This window comes from Macaca nemestrina, chromosome 11 (assembly GCF_043159975.1).
Source record: "Macaca nemestrina isolate mMacNem1 chromosome 11, mMacNem.hap1, whole genome shotgun sequence".
Taxonomy (NCBI): domain Eukaryota; kingdom Metazoa; phylum Chordata; class Mammalia; order Primates; family Cercopithecidae; genus Macaca; species Macaca nemestrina.
The window spans coordinates 97,838,184-97,864,149 of NC_092135.1; the positions used below are offsets into that span (position 1 = coordinate 97,838,184).

A 25,966-nucleotide genomic window follows, 5' to 3' on the forward strand; every position below is an offset into this window, starting at 1 on the left:
GAATAGGAGCTATCAGCAGACATATGCAAAGTGTAGACGAAGTCTAGCGAGAGGATTGGGGGTCCTACACAGAGAAAGGCTTGAGGAGCTTCAGAGAAGTCTCTTTAAACTAAGCTTTGAAAGACTACTTGGGGATTCACCAGACCAGATGGGATGGGAGGGAGGGAATGGGCAATCGAGCGGCTGGGCGGAGGTGAGCAGATGGACTGGATGCAAAGCATATGACATACCAGGGAAACTGTAAGTAGGTTCTGTGTGGCTGGGGTGTAGGGAGGGGCTTGACAAAGAAGGAGGCTGGAGAGGAAGGAAGGACCAAGAATGTGGAAGGCTTAATATGGTCTGCTCGGGAATCTGGGCTTTAGACTGTGGATGGTGGAGAAGCACTGATAGTATGATGTTATGGGGCACATGATCTTATTTTGTTTTAGAAATGTAAGTCTCTATGAAGTACAGATTATAATTTGGGGAGAGATTGAGGGCAGGGGAAAGTTAGGAGGATGTCATGGTACACAGTCCAGAGGGAATTGAGAATCTAAGGTTGCAGCCCTCGGTAAGAAAAAGGCAGGTTAATGATTGGAAAATCCATGTGGAGATAGTAGTCACTCATGATAAAGGCAAGAGTCCGGATGGCTTATCTGTTAGAAATGTTTGGGATGCAAGAAAACTCAACTAAAATTGGAGTTTTTCCTCTCCAATAAAGATTTTGGAACTAGAGGCTGCTGACATTGGTTGAGAGTCACAACACTATTCGGGTTTCTGCTCTGGACATCATACCAACATTCAAGGCAGGAAGAAAGGGGAAGAGGCAGCACAGGCAGTTTCTGTCCCAGTTTTCTTTCCATCCCAATGGTCTGCTGTCTTCTGTCTTGATCAAGAAAAGAAAAGGAGCAGGAAACAGTCAGTGCCTTATCAGCAGGCACCAGAAGGATGATGAAACACACCCCCACCATGGAGACTCAGCTCAAGTTGAACTTGCCCAGCCTTTGTTGGTGCCTTGCTGGTAGTTTGCAACCTCTTGAAATCGAAAGAGCAAGAACAAGAGGCATGTATGTATGAGAAGGGTGTTTAGGAAAGGGGCCTTCCCCAGTTTAAGCAACAGAAGCTATAAGCAAGGAGGCTGAGTCTACTTCCTCAGGGACCTTTATTAGGAGAGCAAAGTAACCAGTATTTATCGAGCAGTTTCCATTTGCTATGTGTCAGGCCACACACTTCATGGCTTACATGCTTTTACTCTGCTAATCTCAGATTTGAGGTAGATAGCATCACCATATTGTGAATAAAAGATATTGAAGCTCAGGGTGCTTCCATTGCCCAAGACAACCCAGCTAGCAAGTGGCAAGCCGGGAATCAAACGAAGGCAGGACAACTCTGAGGCCACAAACATGCTCAGCTGCCTTGGTGCTGCTGGGTACAATCTTGGCCCAGGAGAACCAGAGCTCTAAAGTCCATTATGGCTGGGCACTGAGGCTCATACCTGTAATCCCAGTACTTCAGGAGGTCAAGGAAGGTGGATTGCTTGAGCCTAGGAGTTCAGGACCAGCCTGGGCAACATAGTGAGACCCTGTCTCTATAAAAAATCCAAAAATTAACCGGGCATAGTGGCACACCTGTAGTTCCATCTATTCAGTAGGCTGAGGTGAGAGGCTAACTTCGAGCCCAGGAGGCAGAGTTTGCAGTGAACTGAGATCGCACCACTGCACTCTAGCTTGAGCAACAGAGCAAGATCCTGTCTCAAAAAATAAAATAAAGTCCATCATAAGCTGAAGTTTTAAGGTTGGGAAAAATACTACTAACCAGGACAGGATCTTTCCTGACAATAATTTTCTCCTTAGCATCCTGTGCTCACAGCTCAGCAGCTATATACAGGAAGGTCTCTGCACAGGTTGGAAACAGAATGCTTTTCCCTTTTCCTTATCATCTGAATGATTACCCTAAGTGTGTCCTGACCACCAGCTCCTCTTCATTTCTTGTGAACAAGCATCAAGGGCTCCAAGATGTACTAAGTGGATCAGGCCACAGGGATGCCATCTTGAACTCTCCCTTGATTCACACATCCATTGTCAACTACCAGAGACTCATTCTGTCTTTCTGTTAAAGCCACAGCATTAATATTCACTCCCAACAGTACCTCTATAATATTTTATATGCTTAAAACAAGTATAAATGTTGTTTATCATAATAACAAGGGGCCTGGAATTATAAAAGCTCTTCTTAGAGAACATTTTTTAAAATATACATTTTTTTTTCCTTTTATTTTTGTGGATCCTGGGTACTTCAACAGTATGCTTAGTGGGATAAAGACAGCAAATACTGAGCACAATAGCTTGTGGGGATAAGAAGGTGAATGAGGCTAGGCCTCTGCCCTGGGAGAGCTGGAGCTCTCATTAGCATCAGGTACGACCTCTCCTGGGGGTTCTGACTGGGCCGGAGGAGCTGTCTCAGGCACACAGGAATTGCTCGAATCAGATGCTGAATAATTGCCAATAAAAAAATAACAGTTGAACGCCTTTTCAAAGAAGATCGTGAAGTCTCTTCTGGGCGTCTTTAAATGAAGGACATTTGCTCATCTCCACAATTGTTTCACTACAGCTCTAACAGAGGTGAGCATATGATTTAGTGACCTCGTAAATTCCTCTCCAGCCTCTGGATTCCATAAATCTGTTTCCTCTGTGGTGGATGAAAAGCAACTGTAGCAAACCTCTTTGACTTCTTTATACTTTTCTACACTGTCATCCTCCTTGGCTTTAGAGTATACTGGTTACCATGGAAACACTAATGTCCTCACTGTGGACAGAACTTAATCACAACCAAAAGGGTGAAAAAAAGTACATTTTTATCTTGGATTGAAATTTGTATCATGATTCATGAAATGGAAGAGAGAAAGTAGAGGAAGAAAGCAGGAGGCTAAGAAGGATGAGGGGAGGGGGAAGGAAGGAAGGGGGAAGAAGGGAGGAGGTAGGAGCTGAAAATGATACCTCGTGTGTCTGCCTGAAGAAACTGTCTGAGCGGAGCCTACTATGGGCCACACTGGGTCTCTTCCAGGTCACACAAAGACGCTGTAAAACTACAGCTGAGGCCGTCCAGGCAGGCTGCTACCCTGATGTGATTTGATACACACCTGCCCAAGACCATATCCCCCATGCGCCAGTTGCGGAGCCTGAAATCCCACCATGGGTGGTAAATACCCTTAGGAACTGTTTTCAGTCGTGACACAGGTCCCACTAGTGAATTAACAGCTTAAGCCATGATCAATTCACATATTTGGATGATATTCTGCTCAGATCCCTCTTAAGCCCTGGCAATTAGTTGAAGGCCAAGTGCTCTGGCAATTAGAAAATTCTTAATAAAGTTTCCAATCTCCAGAGACATTCCCACCTTCCTTCCATGTCTCCTGGCCTGCTGATGGGTCAGCTGTTTCCTGCCATCTGAGCACCTACCTCGGAACAGACCCAGGCTTGTGGGGTTTGAAGCTTATACGATTCTGGACCCTCTTTAAGAAAAAGGATACAACATTATGAATATAAAGTTAGGCACAAGGTCTTGAAAGGGACACATGCAAATGAGGGGCTTAAGCATCAGTAGCTTCATGGTAATTTGCCTCTGCATCTACTATCTAATTTAATGTTTAAAACAGCACCACAGGTACATAATTATATCTACTACCAGATAAGAAAACTGAGGCCCTAGGCAAGTCATCAAAATTTACTTAAAATTACTGAAAACGTACTAGACCAGTGGCTCAACTGTCACTCCTTGAAACTAATAATTGGAGATTGATCATGGGAGGATGTCTCCACAGCTGGTTTTTTGCATAAGCATCAGTTGTAACATGCAGAATCAATCCCACTTTTCCAAAATGTGACTTTCATTTCCCCTCCAAATCCAAGCCAGCTGAGGGAATTGGATTTCAGCTGTGGTTGGAGTGCTGGAGATGGTATCGCATATCCCGCTTGCAAATAATTGATCGGCTTCCTGCAATGCATTGCGTGCTCTCGCCACAGAACAGAGATGAAAACTGAGACTGTCAATTGGATGGCTGGTTAATATCCACAGGCAATGTGCGTTCAGTGTATGCGGAACAGAAATCAGGGCCAGCCTACAAAACAGCTGGACAGGGCGCTTTCTGGAGTCCTCCTGGTTGCCTTGCATTACATAGATCCTGTCAGAATGACAATGGAAATGGCCTTTTCTTGCCCTTATTAGTATTAGCACTGTTGTCCAGTCTTTCATTTCAGCCCTAATCAATTTAATATAGCTACGTGCACAAAGATCCTCACATGCAGAGTACCTAAGTATAGCTCCTCTAGTGTTGTCTTAGAAATGGTGGAAACTCAGAGGAGTCAGAAAAATGGAATACTCTCCTATCTCACACTCCACAGAAATCCACAGGGGGCACATCGGTGGAGGGGCTTTTAGCATGGTGCCTTACAATTGGCCAACTCCCAGCCCCAGCAGGGTGCACCAGTAGGGATCTAGCCAGGGCAAAGTCACAGAGAGCAAAGGCAGGAATTAGAGATGCTCCCCTTAAAGAAGATAATGGGCAGGAGAATTGAGACCCCTGACTGGAATCCAGATTCACATATTGTGGGAGGTAGTTGCATCTGAGGCACAAAGCCTCCACTCCAAATTTATTTTAACAAGCTTTTCCTATGTTTTTGGTTTTCTTTGTCATACAAAGCACTGTTCTAGGCCCCATAATGATAGCACAAGTTTATTAAGAGATTGCTAAGTGCTATGCATGGGACAAAGCATGTTTATGTCTATGATATAATTTAATCGATTATCAAATTTATTCTGACACCACCTTCAGGAAGAAACAAAGCTAGGTAACTTTTTTTACAGAAGACAAAACTGAGGCTCCATGATATTAAATAATTCTCAGAGTCACTAAGCTAGCCAATGGTGGAGTCAGGGTTCAAATCCAGTTCTATCTGACCCTAGAATCATTGCTCCAAACCTTGGTGACATTTCTGGAGTGGTTACCATGTGCTAATCCTCAGGCTAGCAATTTTCATAGTCTCTTCTTTGACCTCTACACTTGTCTGTAAGATACTTTATTCCTGTCTTCCATGACTCTTTAATTTGGTATAGGAAACAGAATGTGATAAATGAGAATTATTATATATATATATATCTCCTCCAAAACAGGTCAGAGTGAAATAAATGTCAAAAGTAAGATGAAGAGCTCACCAAGTCAGTGGCTCCGAGGTGGATTTTTAAGGATAGTTTGGATTTTCAGCCCATTGAATTGGCAAAACAGGGCATTCCCCGTGGAAGGACCCATGTGAGTAAAGACAGGGGCATGTCTGGGAATCAGCATATCTTGTTATTGTGGTTTGACCTACACATAGGTTGTGTGCAGGGGAGATTTGGCTGGGGAGTTTGACTGGCATTAACCACCAAATAGAAGAGTTCTCAATACATCTGGTAGACCATAGGAGAGAGATCATCAGGTCAGAGACAAGCTTTGGAAAAGAAAAAACTGCAGCATTTGTGGACAAGACCAAGGCAATAGTTTGCACAAGAGGTAACAAAAGGTCTGAATGTGGGTGGGGATAGGGAGCATGGAGGGGAGGCTCATGCAGGAGACACATCTGAAACACTGGATTCTATGTTCTGGCCTCTGCGGAAAAGACTCACACCATGCCCCTATTCACTCCGCCCCAGGTTAAATTCACTCTTTAACCCAGAGCCAGTATCCCCACAGGAAGCCAGGAAGTGTCTCTGGGAGAGGCTATGTCTTCCAAAAATGTTGACCCCCTAGAGAGCTAGAAGCCCTGCTGCCCACCTGGGGATGGCCCATCTGCAATATTGACTGTGCACTGTTTTTCCCACATCTGTGAGCCTGGAATCCCAAAGGGTAGGAAAGAGAATGGGTGAGCAAAGAGCTTAAGAAATGATTTCTGGGAGAGCATAGCAGAATATATCCCCTGGGTCTGGTGGGACCATTGGCTATGATAGGACATAAAATCTGTATATTGTAAGCATAATTGTTTGACAGCTTTCTGTATTTTCTTCATTGTTTTCCATTTGTGCTTTCTTCGGTGGGGTTTTTAAAAATGAAGGTCCTTCTGAAAATTACTGCCTGTCTCACCTATGCTGAAAGCAAATACAGAAATGAAGGACTTTTTTCCCACTTGGATCCAAATTTTAAAGATGGACTTGGAAATGGGGTGGGAGCAGGCAGGAAGACCAGTGAGGATTTAGGGAAGAGTCAGGGTGGGCCTAAACAGCTATTACTTCTGGCCCAGAGAGCCTCCTGCCAGCCTGTGTCTTCCAGAGGGTTTGGGTTTTGTTTGATTACCTTACTTCTGGATACACCACGGACTTTCGGTGATTTGTTTATGTAAGAACAGAGATTGAAGTGACCCTGAAGAACAAGAAGCGCTTCAATGTGACTCCAGTGGTTTCCAGTCCTCCCCAGTTCATCACCTGTGCAGCTGCCAGAGTGATCAATCTAAAAAGCAAACATTATTCATCACCCCAGAATAGAATCTCTCCATGCTAACTAACCTGGTTTGATTCCCATTTACCTTTTGGGCTTATCTGCCCTACGTATATTTTCTAGCCATGCTAGACTGCTTGATTTTTTTATCATTCCTCCTCCTTATCTCCATAACACATGCAAGCGCACATGCACGAACACACGAACACACACACACACACACACACACTTCTTGCCAAAGTGCCCATTCCCTCACTTAGAATGGCAAATCTTTTTCATCTTTTAAGGTATAGGAAGTCTTCTCTGACTTTATTCTGGCTGACTCAAAATGCCTAATTTCCAGGCTCCCGCAATACCCATAACACATGGCTGCAATTGTACTTATTAACTTGTATCATCATAATCTGTTTATAAGTCAGTTTTCTGAACCAGACCATGGGCCATGGGCTCCTTGAATGTAAAACAGTCTTCTTCATGTTTGTATCACTGTGTCCAATAGCCACTTATAGCTGCTCAATGCATGTTTGCAGAATGAATGAATCCTGGGAATTGCCTGATGTAGCACTGTTTCTGTGTAGAACCAGCTTTAACGCAGAGATGTAATAATCAGCTGCAAAAGGAGAAATAACATTCATATGGGGAGACTTTACACTCATTCCAAGATAAAGATGAAAATCACATTAATTGTTTGAGCATGGGCTCCATTCAGAACCTTCAGGTTGGGAGCTTTGAGCCCATTGGTATTTTATGTTTATTTACACATGGCAAAATCTGGTTTCCTGTTTTCAGAGAAAATGTTTTTCGCAAAGCTTTATTAAAATGTTCAAACAGTTTCACAGACATCATATCTCTCTCACAACACAACTCTTTAGTGTAAACAAATCAGAAATGCAAGGATTAAATTCCCCTTCTAGCATATGTGGGTTTAAAAAGAAAGCAACCATGCTTAACAAAATAAGCTCTGAGCTTTACTGCACCTCTGTTTAGATGGAAGCTCAAGACCCCCAGTCAACCAGAGATGCATCAAGGGCCCCCTATGCCAACTGCAAAGAGCTAGAGAAAGAGGGAGGGAATGCACAGAAGGAGATGAGCCAGAACAACCCTTCAAGCCAAATGCTTTCATCTTCTATACAATAAGAGGAAAAAGCTTGAGTAGATGTCATTAGCACATCAGCTGGGCTGGGCACCCATTCTTATTTTTTCAAACAAATAGACTTAAAAGCCAGACCCTCTTATTACCAGTATATAATTCCTATTCACATGGAAAGGGGTAAGCAGGTTTTTTGTTTGTTTTATTTTTAAATGAATGATAGTTTGGGAGTCTGAAATCAGACACAGCAGGGAGAAAACAACTGCATGTGTTTTCTCCGAAATGCAACAGTACACGCATATCGAAGTGACTGGCTGTCACCGCTATAATGTCGCCGTCTTCCCTAAAGTAAGCAATTGGGAAACAAACAATTGGGAAATTAGAAGATGGCTTTTCTTGCGATTCTCCCTTCTGAAGGTCTAGACTGCTCTTGCTTATGTGTACAATAGATCCACTAACAAAGAAAATTTTGAAAGCACAGCACATATGCTCATCTGTACATTCTGAAAGCCACATGGGATTTTTTTCTACATTTTAGCTTACTTTCAGAAGCTGAAGCTGTCATTAAGTAAAGGGAAAAGGCTGCTTTCAAGCATGAATCATTTCTCACAGACTTCATTAAAATAAAATAAACGTCTTTGCTAGTTAGTGAAAGGCAGTCAGGGAGGGTGAGAAAGGAAACTCTAACTCTCCCTTCTGTGCTGAAGATAAGGAAAGATGGTTCCCATTCCTGCCTTTTAAAAGAGGTGGAAGACGACACATCCATCCTAAAGATAGATAAAATGAAACATGAGGATGTCATTGGAGATAGACTGGCCCAGGGACTCAAAATAAATCAACAGCAGAAGCACAGACAGAATTTCGGTTTTCTGATTCCAAGGCTAGTGCTTTGTACCCTAGGTTTAGGGATGCTTCCAAGTTTGGGGCCAGCGATAAGCAGTTTCCTACTTTCTGTACAACATATTCCAGAAAATGTTACCAAAATTGAAGGTGCAAAAACTACACTAATATATTTTAAGGGAGCTTCTCTTCCCAGATGATATGGTTTGGCTGTGTTCCCACCCAGATCTCATGTTGAATTGTAGTTCCCATAATCCCCATGTGTTGTGGGAGGGACTTGGTGGGAGGTAATTGAATCATGGGAGTGGTTACCTCCACGCTGTTCTGGTGATAGTGAGTGAACTCTCATGAGATCTGATGGTTTGATAGGGGCCTTTTCCTCTCTTCACTCTGCACTTCTCCTTGCTGCCACCATGTGAAGAAGGACATGTTTTGCTTCCACTTCTGCTGTGATTGTAAGTTTCCTGAGCCTCCCCAGCCCTGTGGAACTGTGAGTCAATTAAGCTTCTTTCCTTTACAAATTACCCAATCCTGGAATGTCTTTATTAGCAGTGTGAGAATGGACTAATACGCCAGATTTCTGAAAGATACTACAATATCAATCTTTAATTATAACTTTTCCCCCAATAAGTTTGACAATTTATTTGAAATAGTTTATGCATCCCCTTTTAAATTTTCAAATATTTTGACCCATCAAAAAGAATAATATAAAAGCATCTGTGTGTCCACCATCCAGCTTAAGAAATAAGATATTTGAAATTTAGTGGAAGCCCCCAATATTCCTTTTTCCTCCCACACCAGTGACCACTCTCCAGAATTCAATATTTATTGCTCGCATTTATTTGACAGATACAGGCACTCTGACAGGTGCTGTTCTATGCCATTTACAAAATCTTTACAAATACTGACAATCCTTATAATAACCAATCCTTCTAATAACCCAGTGAGTTGGAGAGTACAGTTATCCTTGTTTAACAAAGTACAAAACTATGACACAGAGAAATTAAGCAACTTGCCTAAAGTCACACAGTTAGCAAATTACAGAGCTAGAATACAAATACAGGAGTCTGGATCCTGAGTCTGTGCTACTAGTATGCTGTGCTGCCCAATTCCTTCCTCCCTCCCTCCCTCGCTCCCTCCCTCCCTTCCTTCCTTCCTTCCTTCCTTCCTTCCTTCCTTCCTTCCTTCCTTCCTTCCTTCCTTCCTTCCTTCCTCCCTCCCTTCCTTCCTTCCTTTTTTTCTTCCTTCCTATCTGCCTATTTATCTGTCCTTAAACAAAACACATTACCATTTCAGCATCATCATGATGCCATAATCATACAGTATATATTCTTCTGCAACTTGCTCTTTTCCTCTTAATGTTATATTTATGAGACTAATCCACATAGCTGCAGGTAGTTCTCACTCATTCATTTCATTGCAGATTATTATACCCCAGTGTGAACATACAGAATTATCCATTTTAATATCGATGAACACTTATGGGCCACCAGAATATTTTCCTATTACAGACATTGTTGTTATAAACATTCCTGTCCATGGTTCCTGTGCACACATGCATTTTTTTTTTCTCAAGGGTATTTGCAGGTGTAGAATTGCTGGATCAAAGGGTGTGTTTATCTTTAAGCACATCACATATCACCAAATTATTCTCCAAAGGGGTTGTACTAATTCACACTCTTCCAGCAGATGAGTTATTTGCAAAACTAGGTATTGTTAGACTTTTATAATTTTGTCATCTTGTTTTTAATTTGCATTTTCCTGATTACCAGTTAGGTAGAAGAGTGTTTTAAGTATGCTCTTCTGAATACTGCTTGCTCACAATTTTTACCTTTTTTTATTGAGTTGTCTTTTAAAATTAATTTATAAGAGTTCTTTGTGTATTCTGCCTAATAACCCATGTCCATTATATTCATTAGAAATATTTTCTTCCAAAGTGTTCTTGTAATGAACATAATGAACATAGGTTCTGAAGACTACTCAAAAAGGCCAATATATATCTAGAAGTAGAATCTCAGAATCATAAATTTATGTTTAACTTAGTAGGGAACTTCCAGGTAGATTTCTTTTTTTTTTTTTTTTTTTGAGACGGAGTCTTGCTCTGTCGCCCAGGCTGGAGTGCAGTGGCGCAATCTCGGCTCACTGCAAGCTCCGCCTCCCGGGTTCACGCCATTCTCCGGCCTCAGCCTCCCGAGTAGCTGGGACTACAGGCGCCCGCCACTGCGCCCGGCTAATTTTTTTCTATTTTTAGTAGAGACGGGGTTTCACCATGGTCTCGATCTCCTGACCTTGTGATCCGCCCGCCTCGGCCTTCCAAAGTGCTGGGATTACAGGCGTGAGCCACCGCGCCCGGCCTCCAGGTAGATTTCTAAATTGGTTGTAATATTTTAAGCTCCCACCAAAAAGGCATAAGGATTCTAGATGCTCCATATTCTTATTGATACTTGGTGTGGTCAGTCTTTTTAATGTTAGCCATTCTAATGTGTGTGTACTGATATCTCCTTGTTTCAATCTGAATTTCCCTGATGATTTATGATGTGCATTTTTCCTTTGCTTCTTGGCCACTCGTATATCTTCCTTGTGAAATGTCTATTAGATCTTTCGCCCACTTTTAAAAATTAGGTTGTTTGCCTTTTTTTTTTTTTTTTTTTTTTTTTTTGAGATGAAGTCTCTCTCTGTCGCCCAGGCTGGAGTGCAGTGGCACCATCTCAGCTCATTGCAAGCTCCACCTCCCAGATTCAAGCAATTCTCCTGCCTCAGCCTCCCAAGTAGCTGGGACTACAGGTGCATACCACCGCGCCTGGCTAATTTTTTGTATTTTTAGTAGAGAAGGGGTTTCACCGTGTTAGCCAGATGGTCTCGATCTTCTGACCTCGTGATCTGCCCGCCTCAGCTTCCCAAAGTGCTGGGATTACAGGCATGAGCCACTGCTCCTGGCCTAGGTTATTTGCCTTTTTACTATTGAGTTGTAGGAACTGTAGTGTGTGTATATAGATAACATATGTTGGGAATCTTTTATCCCGGTATGTAGCTTGCCTATTTACTTTTTAACAAAGTCTTTTGAAATGTGGAATACTTTCAGTTACTCTATTTTATCAGTGTTATGTGCATCAGTAATTTTTAGGGATTCTGTCTAAGGAATCTTTGCCTATTTCAAAGTTGTACATATATTCTCTTATGTATTTGTCCAGAAAATTAAAGTTTTAGCCATAATGTTTAGGTTATATGATCCATCTCAAATTAATTTTTTTGTGAATGTTAAGTATGTCAATTTTTTTTTTCCATACATCCAGTTATTCTATCTCATTTGTTGAAAAGATATTACTTACCTAGAGATGTTTAGGTGATTTGCCACCTTGGTCAAAATCAACTAGTCATATAAGTGTAGGTTTACTTCTGGTCTCTTTATTTGTTTCCAGTAATCTCTTTGTCTACCTTTTCAGCAATACTAAACTATCTTAATTGCTGGAACTTGTGTTTAGTCTTAAAATTAGATGGTTTAAATCTTCCACTTCTGTTTTGCTTTTTCAAGATTGCTTTGGCTATTCTAGATCCTTCGCATTTCCATATGAATTTAAGTCCGTTTACAAGTTCTACAAAAATCCTGCTGGGATGTTGATTGCTATTGCATTAAATCCACAGATCAACTTAGATGAAGTGCATTAAGACTACAGATTAACTTGGCAAAAAGCAGACATCATAACATATAGAGTTTTCCAATGCATGAACATGGTATATTTCTCCATCTGTTTATGTCTCCTTTCATTTATTTCAGTACCGGTTTATAGTTTTCATTATAGAGGTCTTGCATATATTTCATAAAATGTATTTTTCACTGTATCGTATTTCTGATACATTAAATGGTATTTTGGAAATTTAATTTTTCATTTTTTTGTTGCTGAATTGTAGAAATGCAATAGTTTTTTATATAGTGACCACACATCTTGCATGTAGTAGACAGCTTTTGATGGCCTCCAGTGATCCCTTCTTTTTTTTTTTGAGATGGAGTTTCGCTCTTGTTGCCCAGGCTGGAGTGCAGTGGCACGATCTTGGCTCACTACAACCTTTGCCTTCAGGTTTCAAGCAACTCTCCTGCCTCAGCCTCCCGAGTAGCTGTGATTACAGGCACCCACCACCACGCCTGGCTAATTTTTGTATTTTTAGTAGGGACAGGGTTTCACCATGATGGCCAGGCTAGTCTCGAACTCTTGACCTTGTGATCTGCCCACCTCGGCCTCCCAAAGTGCTGGGATTACAGATGTGAGCCACTGCGCCCAGCCCAATCCCTTCTTTTGATATTCATATCCTTGTATAATCCCCTTCCCTTGTGTTTGGGCTAGACCTAGTGACTTTCTTCTAACAAACAGAAAATGGCAAAAGAGATGCAATATCACGTCATGTTAGGTTACAAAAATACTGACTTCTGCTAACACGAACTTGCTTTCATTTGCTTGCTTTCTCTGATGGAAGTCAACTGACATGTTGGGATTTGTCCAGTGGAGAAGGACCATATGGCAAGAAATTGAGGGAAGTCTTCAAACAGTGCAGTGAAAAATTAAGGCCTTCAGTCCAACAGCCATCAGGCAGGAACTGAATCCTGCCAACAACCACATGAGTAAGTGAATCCTCCTTTACCAAGCCTTCAGATGAGTCTGTAGCCCCACTTGACACTTTGATTGCAGCCTTGTGAGAGAACCTGGGGCAGAGGCACTCAGCTGAACATCACCTGGATTTGTGATTCATGATTTAATAAATGGAATCATGATATAATAAATGTCTGTTGTTTTAAGTTGTTACTTTTTGAGGTAATGTTATACAACAATAGACAACAAATACACTACAATCCTACTAAATTCACTTATTAGCTCTAATTATTATTTCATAGACACTAAGATTTTCTACCTATACAATTACATTTTCTACCAATAAAAACCAGTTTACTGTTTACTTCCCATCTGTATTCCTTTTCATTTGCTTGTTTTGTTTTATTGCACTGACTAGGAACAGGAATATAATGTTGAATAGAAGTAATGATATTGCCTATCCTTTCCTTGTTCTCCTTAGGAAGTATGTGTTCAATTTTTCACCAAAGAGTATAATGTTAGCTGTAGTTCTTTGTAGATGTCTTCCATCAGGGTAAGGAAATTCTCTTCTGATTCTAGTTTTGTGAGGGTTTTTTTTTTTAAATCAGGAATGGAAGTTGAATTGTTTTAAAATGTTTTCTCTATTTTTATTAACATGATTATATTAATTTGATGATTTACATTAATTAATTTTAGAATGTTAAACCACCCATGAATTCCTGGCATAAAGCCAACTTGGTCATGAAATATTATCCTTTTCATATATTGCAGAATTAAATTTGTTAATATTTTCATGGGGAGATTTGAATTAATATTTATGAGAAATATTGTATTTTCTTTTAATGTCTTTTTCTGGTTTTGGTATCAGAGTTATGCTAGCCCCATCAAGTAATTTGAAATTTTTTCTTCCTCTCTATATTATAAAAGTGTAAAATTATTATTTGTATCTTAATGTTTGATAAAATTAAACAGTGAAGCAATCTAGGCCTAGCATGCATTTGCTTTGCTTTTAATTTATTAATTTAATATAAATTTGTTACTGTATTTTAATTACACATTAAATCTAATGGATACAGGGCTACCCAAATATTCTATTTCTTCTCGTGTCCGTTTCAGTAATTACTGTCTTTCAAGAAATTTTCTATGTTATATAAGTTGCCAAATTTGTTGGCATAAAATGTTTCATAATATTTCCTTATTGTTATTTTAATGTAGATGATATCGATAGTAATTATTCCTCTTTCATTCTTGATACTGGTTATTTGTTGGGTTTTTCTTTTAGCCTATGAGTTTTTTTATTTTTATTAATCTTTTAATAAATCAACTTTTATTTTTATTTTTGTAGAGATGTGGTCTCACTACATTGCCTAGGCTTGTCTTGAATTCCTGGGCTCAAGCAATCCTCCTACCTCAGCCTCCCAAAGCACTGGGATTGCAGGCATGAGCCACCATGCTCAGATTCAACTTTTTCGCTTATTGATTTCTCTCTATTGTTTGTCAGCTTTTTATTTTATTTATCTTTTCTCTTAACCTTAGGAATTCATTTCTTCTAATGATACTGGGTTCAATTTGCTTTTCTTTTTTACCTTTTTAAGTTGGTAACTTGGATCATTATTTTTAAATATTAGTCTTTTTCAAATAAGAACATGAGCTATAGATTTTCCTCTTAACATTATTATAATGACAACCTACAAACTCTCATATGTTGTCTTTTTATTTTCAGTTCAAAATATTTTCCTAATTTTCTTTCACATTTTTCCTGCTCCAATTTGTCTCTTTTCTCTACCAAATATTGTTCCATATGACACGAAGCTCGGTTTATTCCCATAAGCCCTTTGTTTTTCTTTCTGGGCTTTGATTTGGATAGATTCTACTGCCTGTCTTTAAGTCTAATTTTTTTTTCAGCACGATTTCATCTGCTAATAGTACTGTCCAATCAATATTTTGGTTTGGCTATTTTATCTTTCAGCTTCATAATTTGTGACAAGTCTTTTAAATTTTTTTTTATTTTCTATTTTTCGTTTTCTTTGCCAAGTTGTGATGGAATCTTTTTTTCCTTTTAAAATAGTTTTGCCTTCTCTATGGAGACTCCTTATTTGTTCCTTCAATATGTTTCTGTTTTTCTTCAAATACTTGAACAATTTATACAGTCTTTTTCTATTACTTCTATCATCCGTGTGACTTCTGGGTCTGTTTCTGTCAACTAAATTTCCTCCTTGTTAAGGGTACCATTTTCTTGCTTTTTCACATGTTTGCTAATATTATTAGATACTGGACATTTTGAATGTTACACTGTTGAGTATAATTGTCTTTTTTAGAGTGTTGAGTTTTTGTGGGAGCATTTAGTTACTGATGAATCCACTTGATACTTTTAGGAATTGTCTTTAAGTTTTGTTAGGAAGAGTATAGTGTAGCCCTTATGCAAGCGTCAGTTGTGCTTCTTTGGGAGCCTCTACCACATGCCCTGTGGGTTCAACGAAGCCTTGTCACTCTGTCTGGTTGGAATTCAAATGCCTCCTGGCCTTTGTTAGCTCCACTGTTCAGCTCACTAGTAGCTCCACTAGTATTTCTTCCCTGGTCATTCTTTTTTTGCTCAGGCTTGTAGAGTCTCTGCATATGTGCAGGTTAATATTTGCCAAAAACTCAGAGGATCCTCTAAGTAAATATTTAGGCCTCTCTTTTGCTGTAGCTCCCTCCTTTTTGGCATTCTGCTCTGTAAATTCCAGCCACTCTGAGGGTCCTGAACTCCAATATCTGTCTCTCCAATTCAGCAAGACTGCCGTGCTCTGTTTGAGCTTACTCTACCTGTGCCACAATCTGCAAAGTGCCTTCAGGCAGGTGATTGCAGGGCTCGCCCAATTTCATTCTCTTTTCTCAGGGATCACAGTCGTTTGTCACTTTTGTCCAACATCTGAAAACAGTAATTAATATATTCACCCAGTTTTATAGTTGTTTGAAATGAAAGAGCTAATCTGATGCTAATTATTCCATCATGGCTTAAGAGATTTTAGTTTTTAATCATAAATGTGTTTTAAATTTTATTGAATGCATTCTTTTTTACCTATAAAGGTTATCTTGTGACCTTTCTTCAATTTGTTATGGTGATGAATTACTTTAATTACTTTAATAACTTTGTTTAACTTTAATAACTTTTCTAATGATAAAATGTCCTCATATGCCTGGGAAAAACCTAACTTGATAATGATTTTAAAAAAATACTTGCTAGCATTGTTTTGCCAATGTTTTATTTAGAGTGTTCACATACTTAAGAATGAAATCAGCTTATCTATTTTCTTTCTCATGCTGTTTTTTTATTTTGGTATCAAAATTACGCTAATCTCTTTTTTTGCTTTTACTACTACTTTTAATTGATACATAATAGTTGTACATACTCTGGCACACAATGTGATATTTTGATACATGTATTCAATATGTAATTATTGAATCAGGATAATTAACATATCTATCACCTCAGACATTTATCATTTCTTTATGTTGGGAACATTCAACAATAAATTGTAAATTATAGTCACCCTGCAATGCTATATAGCACGAGCACTTATTCCTTCTATCTAGCTGTAATTTTGTGTCTGTTAACCAACCTCTGAATAACCCACTTTTTCTGCAACCCCCAACCATTCCCAGCCTCTAGTAATCACTATTCTAATCTCTACTTCTATGAGATTGATTTTTTTGGTCTCCACATACAAGTGAGAACATTTGGTATTTGTCTTTCTGTCCCTGGCTTATTTCACTTACATAATGTCCTCCAGGCTCATCCATGTTGTCACAAATAACAGGATTTCATTGTTTTTAATGGACGAATAGTATTCTGTTGCATATATATACACCACATTTTCTTCTTTTTTCCAGCTTTTATTTTAGATTTATAGGTTACATGTGTAGGTTTTTTTTCCCCCTGGGTATATTGCGTGATGCTGAGGTTTTGGGCACATATGATCCCATCACCCAGGTACTGTGCATTGTACCCAACTGTTAAGTTTTCAACCCTTACTCCACTTCTAGTAGTCCCCAGTTTCTATTGTTGCCATCTTTATGTGCATGAGTACCCAATGTTTAGCTCCCGTTTATAAGTGGGAACATGTGGTATGTGGTTTTCTTTTCCTGCACTAATTGGCTTAGGATAATGGCCTCCATCTACATCCATGTTGCTGCAAAGGACATGATTTCATTCTTTTTTATGGCTGTGAAGTATTTCATGGTATACATACGCCGTATTTTCTTTATCCAGTCCACTGTTGATGGACACCTAGGTTGATTCCATGTCTTTGCTATTATGGACAGAGCTGCGATGAACATGTGAGTGCATGTGTCTTTTTGGCAGAATGATTTGTTTTCTTTTGGCTATATACCCAGTGATAGGATTGCTGAGTCGAATATACCATGTTTTCTTTATCCATTCTTCTGTTGATGTACACAGTTGATTCCATGTCTTGGCCGCTGTGAATAGCGCTGTGCTAATATTTTATAAGATACAGGGAATGTGTTAGTTTCTTATTGCTTCTGTAGTAATTTGCCACAAACTTAGTGCCTTAAAACAACACAGATGAATTAACTTGTAGTTCTAGTAGTCAGAAGTACAAAATTCATTTCACTGACTGAGATTAAGGTGTCATCAGTGCTGTGTTCATTCCATAGGCTCTCAGAGAGAATCTGTTTTTGTTGCCTTTTTTATCTTCTAGATGCTGTCTGCATTCCTTGGCTCATGGTCCGCTTCTAGACAGCAATCGCATTACTCAGAGCTCTGTTTCTGTGGTCACGTCCCTTCTCTCTGACTCTCCTACTTCCCCTTCACTTAGAAAGACATGTGTGATTACACTGGCTTCACCTAAATAATTCAGGATAATTATCCTGGATATTACCCAGGATAATATCCCTGTCTAAGATCCTTAATTATATCTGTGAAGTCCTTTTGCTAAGGCAGATATTTCCAGGTTCCAGGAATTAGACTGTAGATATCTTTGCGAGGCTATTATTCTGTCCAGCATAAGAGGGGAGAGCATTTCTCAATTTTTTTCTTTTTAGAAGATCTTATGTAAGATTAGAATTATCTGTTCCTTGAATATCTAAGAAAACTTACCTGTAACATTTGTATGTGACATTTTTGTGAGTGGATTTAAAAAAGAAACCAGACAAAGTATAAGTGTGTGTGTATTTCAAAACAACCATAACAATATTATTATTAAGGATGTGATGATTACTTGCAGTATTTTTTTTTACTATAAGATCTATCCCTCTACCATCAAAATACTATGCTTTAAATAGCTTTAAATAATTTTTCTCTTTTTAAAAACTATATATATTCAAATTAATGTTGTTATGGTCATGACTGAGGCAGATATGCTATTGAGGGCTTCTTCTATATTGGTGCTTTTCAAACTTTTTTTTTCAGACAGGGTCTCACTCACACTGTCACCCAGGCTGGAGTGCAGTGGCACAATCTCAGCTTACTGCAACTTCTGCCAACCACTTTTGTGATATAAATTGCTAATATTTTTGCAGATTTATCATTTGTCATTGATTTTGCTTGTGATGTAGGTTTTTAGTGGATTTTTTATTAGTTATTTTGCTTTGTCATGCAAAGTATTTTTACCTTTTATCTTTATGTGATCAAATTTATTAGTCTTTTTCCCTTGTTGATGCTTGTTTTCAAATCATACTTAGGAAGAGTTTTCTCCATTTCCAAGCTATAAAAGCATTTATGCATGTTTTATTCTAGTACTTATACGGTTTTATTGTTTAGACAAATCTCTGACCCATTTGGGATCTGTTCTAGCTTCAGTGTGAAAAATTGATCCAATTTTACCTTTTTCAATTTAGTTATCACAACTCCTCTTATTTAAAATTTTCTTTTTTTCCACTAATTTTACATGTTTTTTGTCATATGCATTTGAGTCTATTATTGGGTTTTCTATGTGTTCATTGATGTGCCTATCTACTCATGAGCCACCACCTAACAACGTTAAGCACAGGGTCATTCCAATCTATTGTAATGTTATGCATGTATTTAGTAGGGATACCCCTCCCCCATCATAGCCTTTTGTTCTGAATGTTTTTCTGGCCGTTCTTTCTTGTTATTCCAAATGTACATTATAATCAACTGGAAGCAGCTCCAGACAAAAAATACTCATAGTATCAGTAATTTTATGTGAACTGAATTGAATTTATAAATTAAAAAATTTACATTTTCTATGTTGAATCTTCCTATCCAAAAACATGGTATGTTTTTCTATTTCCTTATGTCTATATTTTGATCCCTAAGAAAAATTTTCTCATGTGTGGTTTGGATATTTCTTGTTATCTATGCTTATCATTGTTTTTGTTTTATTTTCCTTTGCTATTACAAAATGGAATCCTCTCTTTCATTGTATCCTCTAACTGGTTGTTTGTGTATATGAAGGTTATCGATTTATGATTGTTGGTTTTCATAATTTGGTAGTTTAATAAATTCTTTTATTGTTTGTAATAGTTTTTCCATTGATTCTTTTGAGTTTTCTAGAGAGATAATCATACTGTCAACAAATAGTTTTGCCTCAACCTTTCTAATTCTTATGCCATTAATAGCTTTGCTTGTCTCATTGCATTGTTTGTACACATTCTTTAATTTTATTCTTTTCCTTTACCTATGATTGCTGAGTTGAATGATTTGTCCAATGAATTTTCAAATAAGGTTATAGATTTTGATTACAAATATCTATCTTTATTTCAATTATATTAGGTAGAATACAGACCTGATTTTATCATATCAACACTTTTATGCCTATATTTTCTCTCATTTAAAAAAAATAATAGGGCCGGGCGCGGTGGCTCAAGCCTGTAATCCCAGCACTTTGGGAGGCCGAGACGGGTGGATCACGAGGTCAGGAGATCGAGACCATCCTGGCTAACACGGTGAAATCCCGTCTCTACTAAAAAATACAAAAACTAGCCAGGCGAGGTGGCAGGTGCCTGTAGTCCCAGCTACTCGGGAGGCTGAGGCAGGAGAATGGCATAAACCCGGGAGGTGGAGCTTGCAGTGAGCTGATATCCAGCCACTGCACTCCAGCCTGGGTGACAGAGCCAGACTCCGTCTCAAATAATATTAATAATAATAATAATAATAATAAGTGCAAAATTGGTAAACTATGCCAGCAAAACCACAATCACTGCTAAGTAGACAAAGGGTAAATATAGTTAAAATGCTAGTATTGGACAGCAGACAGTACTCCCAGGAGGTGATCGCTTATGTGATCTTGTAGCAAAGGCAGACTAGCAAGTAGGAAATGACTCTATTAAAAATAATGCAGATAAGTCCAAGTGTTGCAAGAGTTAGAATTTTCACAGGTTGAAGAATAACTGCATTTTCTTTTACACCTGAGAGGTTTCTGGGGCAATCCTCTCCATTAAGATACAAACAGATTATCACAAACTACTAATGCGGATAATCACATCTTTTTTCTATTAAATGTTTCACATATAGTACTAGTGCATCGTCTCTCTCTAAGCCTTCTTTTATTTCTTCTTCTACTAGAAGACAAAGGATAGGGCAGGGAAAATATGCTATCCCCTCAAAATATCAATTATCCTTCTAACTAACTGTTTCTAATTCTTTAGCCGGACTCACTTTCTCTTGCTATCTAGCAATAACAATCAAGGCAAGATTTACCATTATCTTTCAGTTTCCCTACCTAAGCAGAGACTCTTGAAAACTATTGTTTTATTATGAAGTAATGTATACCGATAGTGAGAATATCATGTCTATTATTCTGTAATTTCATCATCCAAATACAAATATTGACATTTAATGTTTATTTTCCTATTTTAAAAATATATTGTTTTGCAATGATGCATTTGCTACCAGAAAGGGGTCCTGATCCAGACCTTAAGGGAGGGTTATTAGATCTTGTGCGAGAAAGAATTTAGGACGAGTCAACAAAGTGAAAGCAAGTTTATTAAGAAGGTAAAGGGGCCGGGCGCAATGGTTTACACCTGTAATCCCAGTATTTTGGGAGGCCAAGGTGGGCGAATCACCTGAGGTCAGGAGTTTGGGAGCAGCCTGGCCAATATGGTGAAATCCCGTCTCTACTAAAAATACAAAAATTAGCTGGGCGTGGTGGTGGACGCCTGTAATCTCAGCTACTAAGGAGGCTGAGGGAGGAGAATCGTTTGAATCTGGGAGGTGGAGGCTGCAGTGAGCCGAGATTGCACCACTGCACTCCAGCCTAGACAACAGAGTGAGATCCTGTCAAAAAAAAAAAACAAACCCAAAACAAAAACAAAAAAAAACAACAACGAAAAAGAAGCAGCAGCAGCAGCAGAAGCAGCAGCAGCAACAGAAGCAGAAAGTAAAAGAATAAAAGAATGAAAAGAGGCCGGGCGTGGTGAATCATGCCTGTAATCTCAGCACTTTGGGAGGCCGAGGTGGGCAGATCACAGGGTCAGGAAGTCGAGACCATCCTGGCTAACACAGTGAAACCCTGTCTCTACTAAAAAAATACAAAAAATTAGCCGGGTGTGGTGGTGGGCACCTGTAGTCCTAGCTACTCGGGAGGCTGAGGCGGGAGAATTGCGTGAAACTGGGAGGCAGAGCTTGCAGTGAGCTGAGATTGCGTCACTGCACTCCAGCCTGGGCGACAGAGCGAGACTCCCGTCTCAAAAAAAAAAAAAAAAGAAAAAAGAATGAAAAGAATGGCTACTTCATAGACAGAGAAGCAGCATGGGCTGAATATACTTATCGTTATTTCCTAATTAAATGCTAAACAAGGGATGGATTATTCCTGAGTTTTCCAGGAAAGGGGTAGGGAGTTCCCATAACTGAGGGGTTCCTCCCCTTTTTCGACCTTATAGGATAACTTCTGACGTTGCCATGGCATTTGTAAACTGTCATGGTGCTGATGGGAGTGACTTTAGCATGCTAATGGGTTATAATGAGCAGTGAGGACAACTAGAGTTTGCTTTAGTCGCCATCCTGGTTCTGGTGGGCTTTGTCAGCTTTTTTTGTTGTTGTTGTTACCATATTCCATTTTATCAGCAGGGCCTTTGTGACCTGTATCTTGTGAAACTAGTCCTGCCAACCTCCTGTCTTATCCTGTGACTAAGAATGCCTAACCTTCCGGGAATGAAGCTCTGCAGGTCTCATCCTCATTTTACCCAGCCCCTATTCAAGATGGAGTCGCTCTGGTTCTAACATTTCTGACAGATACACAAGACATACATTTGTCAAATCCATAGAATGTATACGGCTCAAAGTGAATCCTAATGTAAGCTATGGATTTGGGTTGGTAATTGTGTGTCAGTGTAGGTTCTTGTGCTATAAGAAATGCACCACTGCTGTGTGGGATGTTGATAGTGGTGGAGCCTGTAAGTTGGAGAGCAAGAGGGAATCTCTGTACTTTCTGCTCAATTTTGCTGTGAACCTAAAATTGGACTGAAAAATAAAGTCTATTAAATTAAAAATATCGTTGACCCTGGCACAACACAGGTTTGAATTGTGAGGGTTCTCTTATACGCGGAGATCTGTCAGTAACAGTTACCTCAAACGTGCCTGCCTCTCCTGCCTCCCCTTCCACCTTTTCCACCTCTTCTGCCTCTGCCACCCCTGAGACAGCAAGACCAACCCTTCTTGTCCTCCTTCTCCACAGCCTACTCACTGTGAAGACAATAAGGATGAAGGCTTTTATGATGACCCACTTCCACTCAGTGAATACCAAATATGTTTTCTCTTCCCTCTGATTTTCTTAAGAACATTTTCTTTTCTCCAGCTTATTTTATTGTAAGAATACAGTATTTAATACATATAACATACAAATATGTATTAATCAACTGTTTAAGTTATCAGTAAGGCTTCTGGTCAAGAGTAGGCTGTTAATAGTTACATATTGGGGGAGTCAAAAGTTATACACAGGTTTTTGACTGTATGAGGGTTGGTTCTTCTAACCCCAGTGTTGTTCAAGGGTCAACTGTATATATATAAATGAGTTATCTGCTATTTTTATTCAATAATACTATATATTACATGGTATATTTTATGGATATATATACTTTTTGAGACAAGAGTCTCGATCTGTCTCCCAGGCTGGAGTGCAGTGGAACAATCTCGGCTCACTGCAATCTCTGTCTCCCAGGTTCAAACAATTCTCATGCCTCAACCTTCCAAGTAGTTGGAATTACAGGCATGCACCACCATGCTCAGGTAATTTTTTTGTATTTTTACTAGAGATGGAGTTTGATCATGTTGGCCAGGCTGATTTCAAACTCCTGGCCTCAGATGATCCACCTGTCTCAGCCTCCCAAAGTGCTGGGATTACAGGTGTGAGCCACCGCACCTGGTCTGATACATATTTTTTAACTTAAGTTTTTAAATGTTTTATATTGCAATTGACTGTCCTTATAAGTAAATTTATGACTATTTCCTAGTAAAAATCATAGAAATAAAATATTGACTCAAAAGAAATGCTCATTTTTAAAACTTGTTTGATACTTATCTCTCATAAGGGTATAGTAAAGCTTTGAATTGATATTTGATTGAATAACTGGTAGCTTTTTGTGGTGAGGAAGGGAGTAAAGGGTCTGGGTAGCTGGTTTTCACTGGTGAGGGCAGTTGATACTAGAGAGAAAAGGGAAGAGTAAAAGTTCCTGGTTTTTTCAAACTACACCCTACCATCTCATCACTCAAAGAGATATGGCACCTCTCCAAAAGAAAAATCTCCAATGCTACACAGTTACTGAAATGCCTGTGTTATAAACCTCTCCCCAACTGAGACCCACAGCCAACAGGACTTGTGATTCTATAAGAGAGGATATATTGAAAAAGGAGGCAAGTATGTCCACTTCTGTATGGCAGAAAATTAGACTAATGAATTTCAAAATTTCAGAATGAGGGTCTAATAAATTAGCAGGGGCTTAGTTATCTGTGAACCTGCATGGAGCAGTGGGAGGAGCTGGGCTTTTGTCAGACAGAGCCTGGGCTCACTGAACTCGACTCTTCCACCCAACGTTTTCGTGTTCTTGGCCACTGGACTCTCCTGAGTCTCAGTGACATCTTCCATTCTAATTGGCTTGTGAGACATGATGAATATGTGTGTCCAGTGCCTAGCACAATGTCTGTCACATAGTATATGCTCATGAAATATGTGATCTCTCCTCATTTTATAACAGAATGCCCCAATAATAGAGACTAACTGAGGTATCATGTTCTTTTTCACAGTAAACTCTGTTGTAGTTCCCTACATATTAAAATCCTGCTTCAGAACAGCCTGTCCACAGTGATGACAATGGGCAGCCTGGTCAACCCCTCCCCCACCTCTGCCACCAAACCTCTGTTGCCACTCCTATGGGAACTTCCTCCCTGACCCAACCAAAACCCCCATTGCAAAGGGCACTACAGACACGCCACTTCTTAGATGTCTCCCAGCACTACCATTTACCGAACCTTCTGCCAGTCAATATTGCCAGAGGCCCCTACCTCCCCCTGGTACTACTCCACCCCATGCCCTCTAAAAGTTGCTCCATCTAGAAGCCTTGTTCCCTTGTCTCTGGGCTGAGACTGGATATCTTCTGGCATTCCCAGTTAGAGCTGGAGCAATTTCCCACAGTCATCTATCCACAAATAGTGGGAAGGTTTAGCTCACTGACCTTTGAGTTCCTTTGTGATAAGCAAGTTGATACAGTAGGAAGAAATCTTGACTGTGAACTCAGGATGCCTGATTTCTAGTTCCCATCCTGCCGCAGTCTAGCTGGGGCCTTAGGCTTAGTCATTTCACTTCTCTGTGCCTCAGTTTCTGAATATGCAAAAAGAAGAAGTCAGACTAATAATCATCCTGGTTGAGCATTCATCTTGTTCCAGATCTTATGCTCATCTTTTTACACATGATGGGGACAAAATAGCGGCATGTGTGCATTCACAGTCTCAACCCTAGGGTTTTCTAGGGGTATAGAAATACTAATGCATCAAAACCCTTAGCCCTCTGGGTGACCCAGCAAAGCCTCAATTACTTTTTCATGCAAGACCCAGATTTCTTTAACATCCATGGTGTGATAATGGCAGCAAGAAGCAGTTCAGCTTTTACACATTACCCAGCATCATCTCATGTAATCCTCATGACAAGTCTGTGAGGTTGGTATTGTTCTGTTTTACATATAAGGAGAATGAGACCCAGTGAGAGTAAATAAGATACAAGGTTACCTAGTTAATAAATGTGATCTGATTTCAGAACCTATTTCTAAATGACTATGCTTTCTGCCTTAGTGTACTGTTCATGAAAATCTCTAAGCTCCCTTCCATCTTTATGATTTCACACAGGCTTTTGTGGACTAGCCTGGGAAATTTTCTACTGTCGTTTTGATGAGAGAGCATGTTTAGATGTGCTAACAATTGACTTTCAAATAAAAAACTTTAAATGTATGTATTTATTTATTTAGAGATGGGGTCTCACACCGTCAACCAGGCTAGAGTACAATGGTGCAATCATGGCTCACTTCAGCCTCCAACTCCTGGGTTCCAGCAATCCTCCTGCCTCAGCCTTTCAAGTAGCTGGAACTACAGATGTCTGCCACCATGTCTGGCTAATTTTTTTAATTTACTTTTTTGTAGAGATGGGGTCTTGCTGTGTTGTCCAGGCTGGTCTCAAATTCCCCTCCTCAAGCAATCTTCCCACCTTGGCATCCCAAAATGTTGCAATTACAGGCAGGAGCCACCTCACTTTGCAAAAAGCTTCCTTAATAATAATAACAATAATGCAGTCCCATTAAATATCACCTATGTGTGTATTTGGTGTAAAAAAACAGCAAATCAAGTCTTAGTCTTTTTTTGTTTGTTTGTTTTCTTTTTAAGACAGTGTCTTGCTCTGTCACCCAAGCAGGAGTGCAGTGGTGCATTCTTGGCTCAGTGCAACCTCCCCTTTCCAGGCTCAAGCAATCCTCCTGACTCAGCCTCCTGAGTAGCTAGGACCATAGGCGTGTGTCACCGTGCCTGGCTAATTTTTAAATTTTTTGTAGAGATGGGGTCTC

General features: G+C 39.5%; 2 long non-coding RNA genes across 3 annotated transcripts in view; one reads left to right on the plus strand and one right to left on the minus strand.

The window, feature by feature from the left end:
* The window catches only part of LOC139357183 (uncharacterized), a 123,921-nt gene that overhangs the window by 10,026 nt on the left and 87,929 nt on the right, over positions 1–25,966 (minus strand). For both annotated transcript variants that reach the window (XR_011609969.1, XR_011609968.1), the window contains exons 3-4: positions 24,593–24,738; positions 6,305–6,457 (exon numbers count right to left, since the gene is read on the minus strand). This is a non-coding gene — a long non-coding RNA (uncharacterized lncRNA). The remainder of the gene's footprint in view (positions 1–6,304; positions 6,458–24,592; positions 24,739–25,966) is intronic.
* The window catches only part of LOC112424328 (uncharacterized), a 31,534-nt gene continuing 8,579 nt past the window's right edge, over positions 3,012–25,966 (plus strand). Inside the window, exons 1-2 of the long non-coding RNA XR_011609966.1 lie at positions 3,012–8,865; positions 12,846–12,990. This is a non-coding gene — a long non-coding RNA (uncharacterized lncRNA). The remainder of the gene's footprint in view (positions 8,866–12,845; positions 12,991–25,966) is intronic.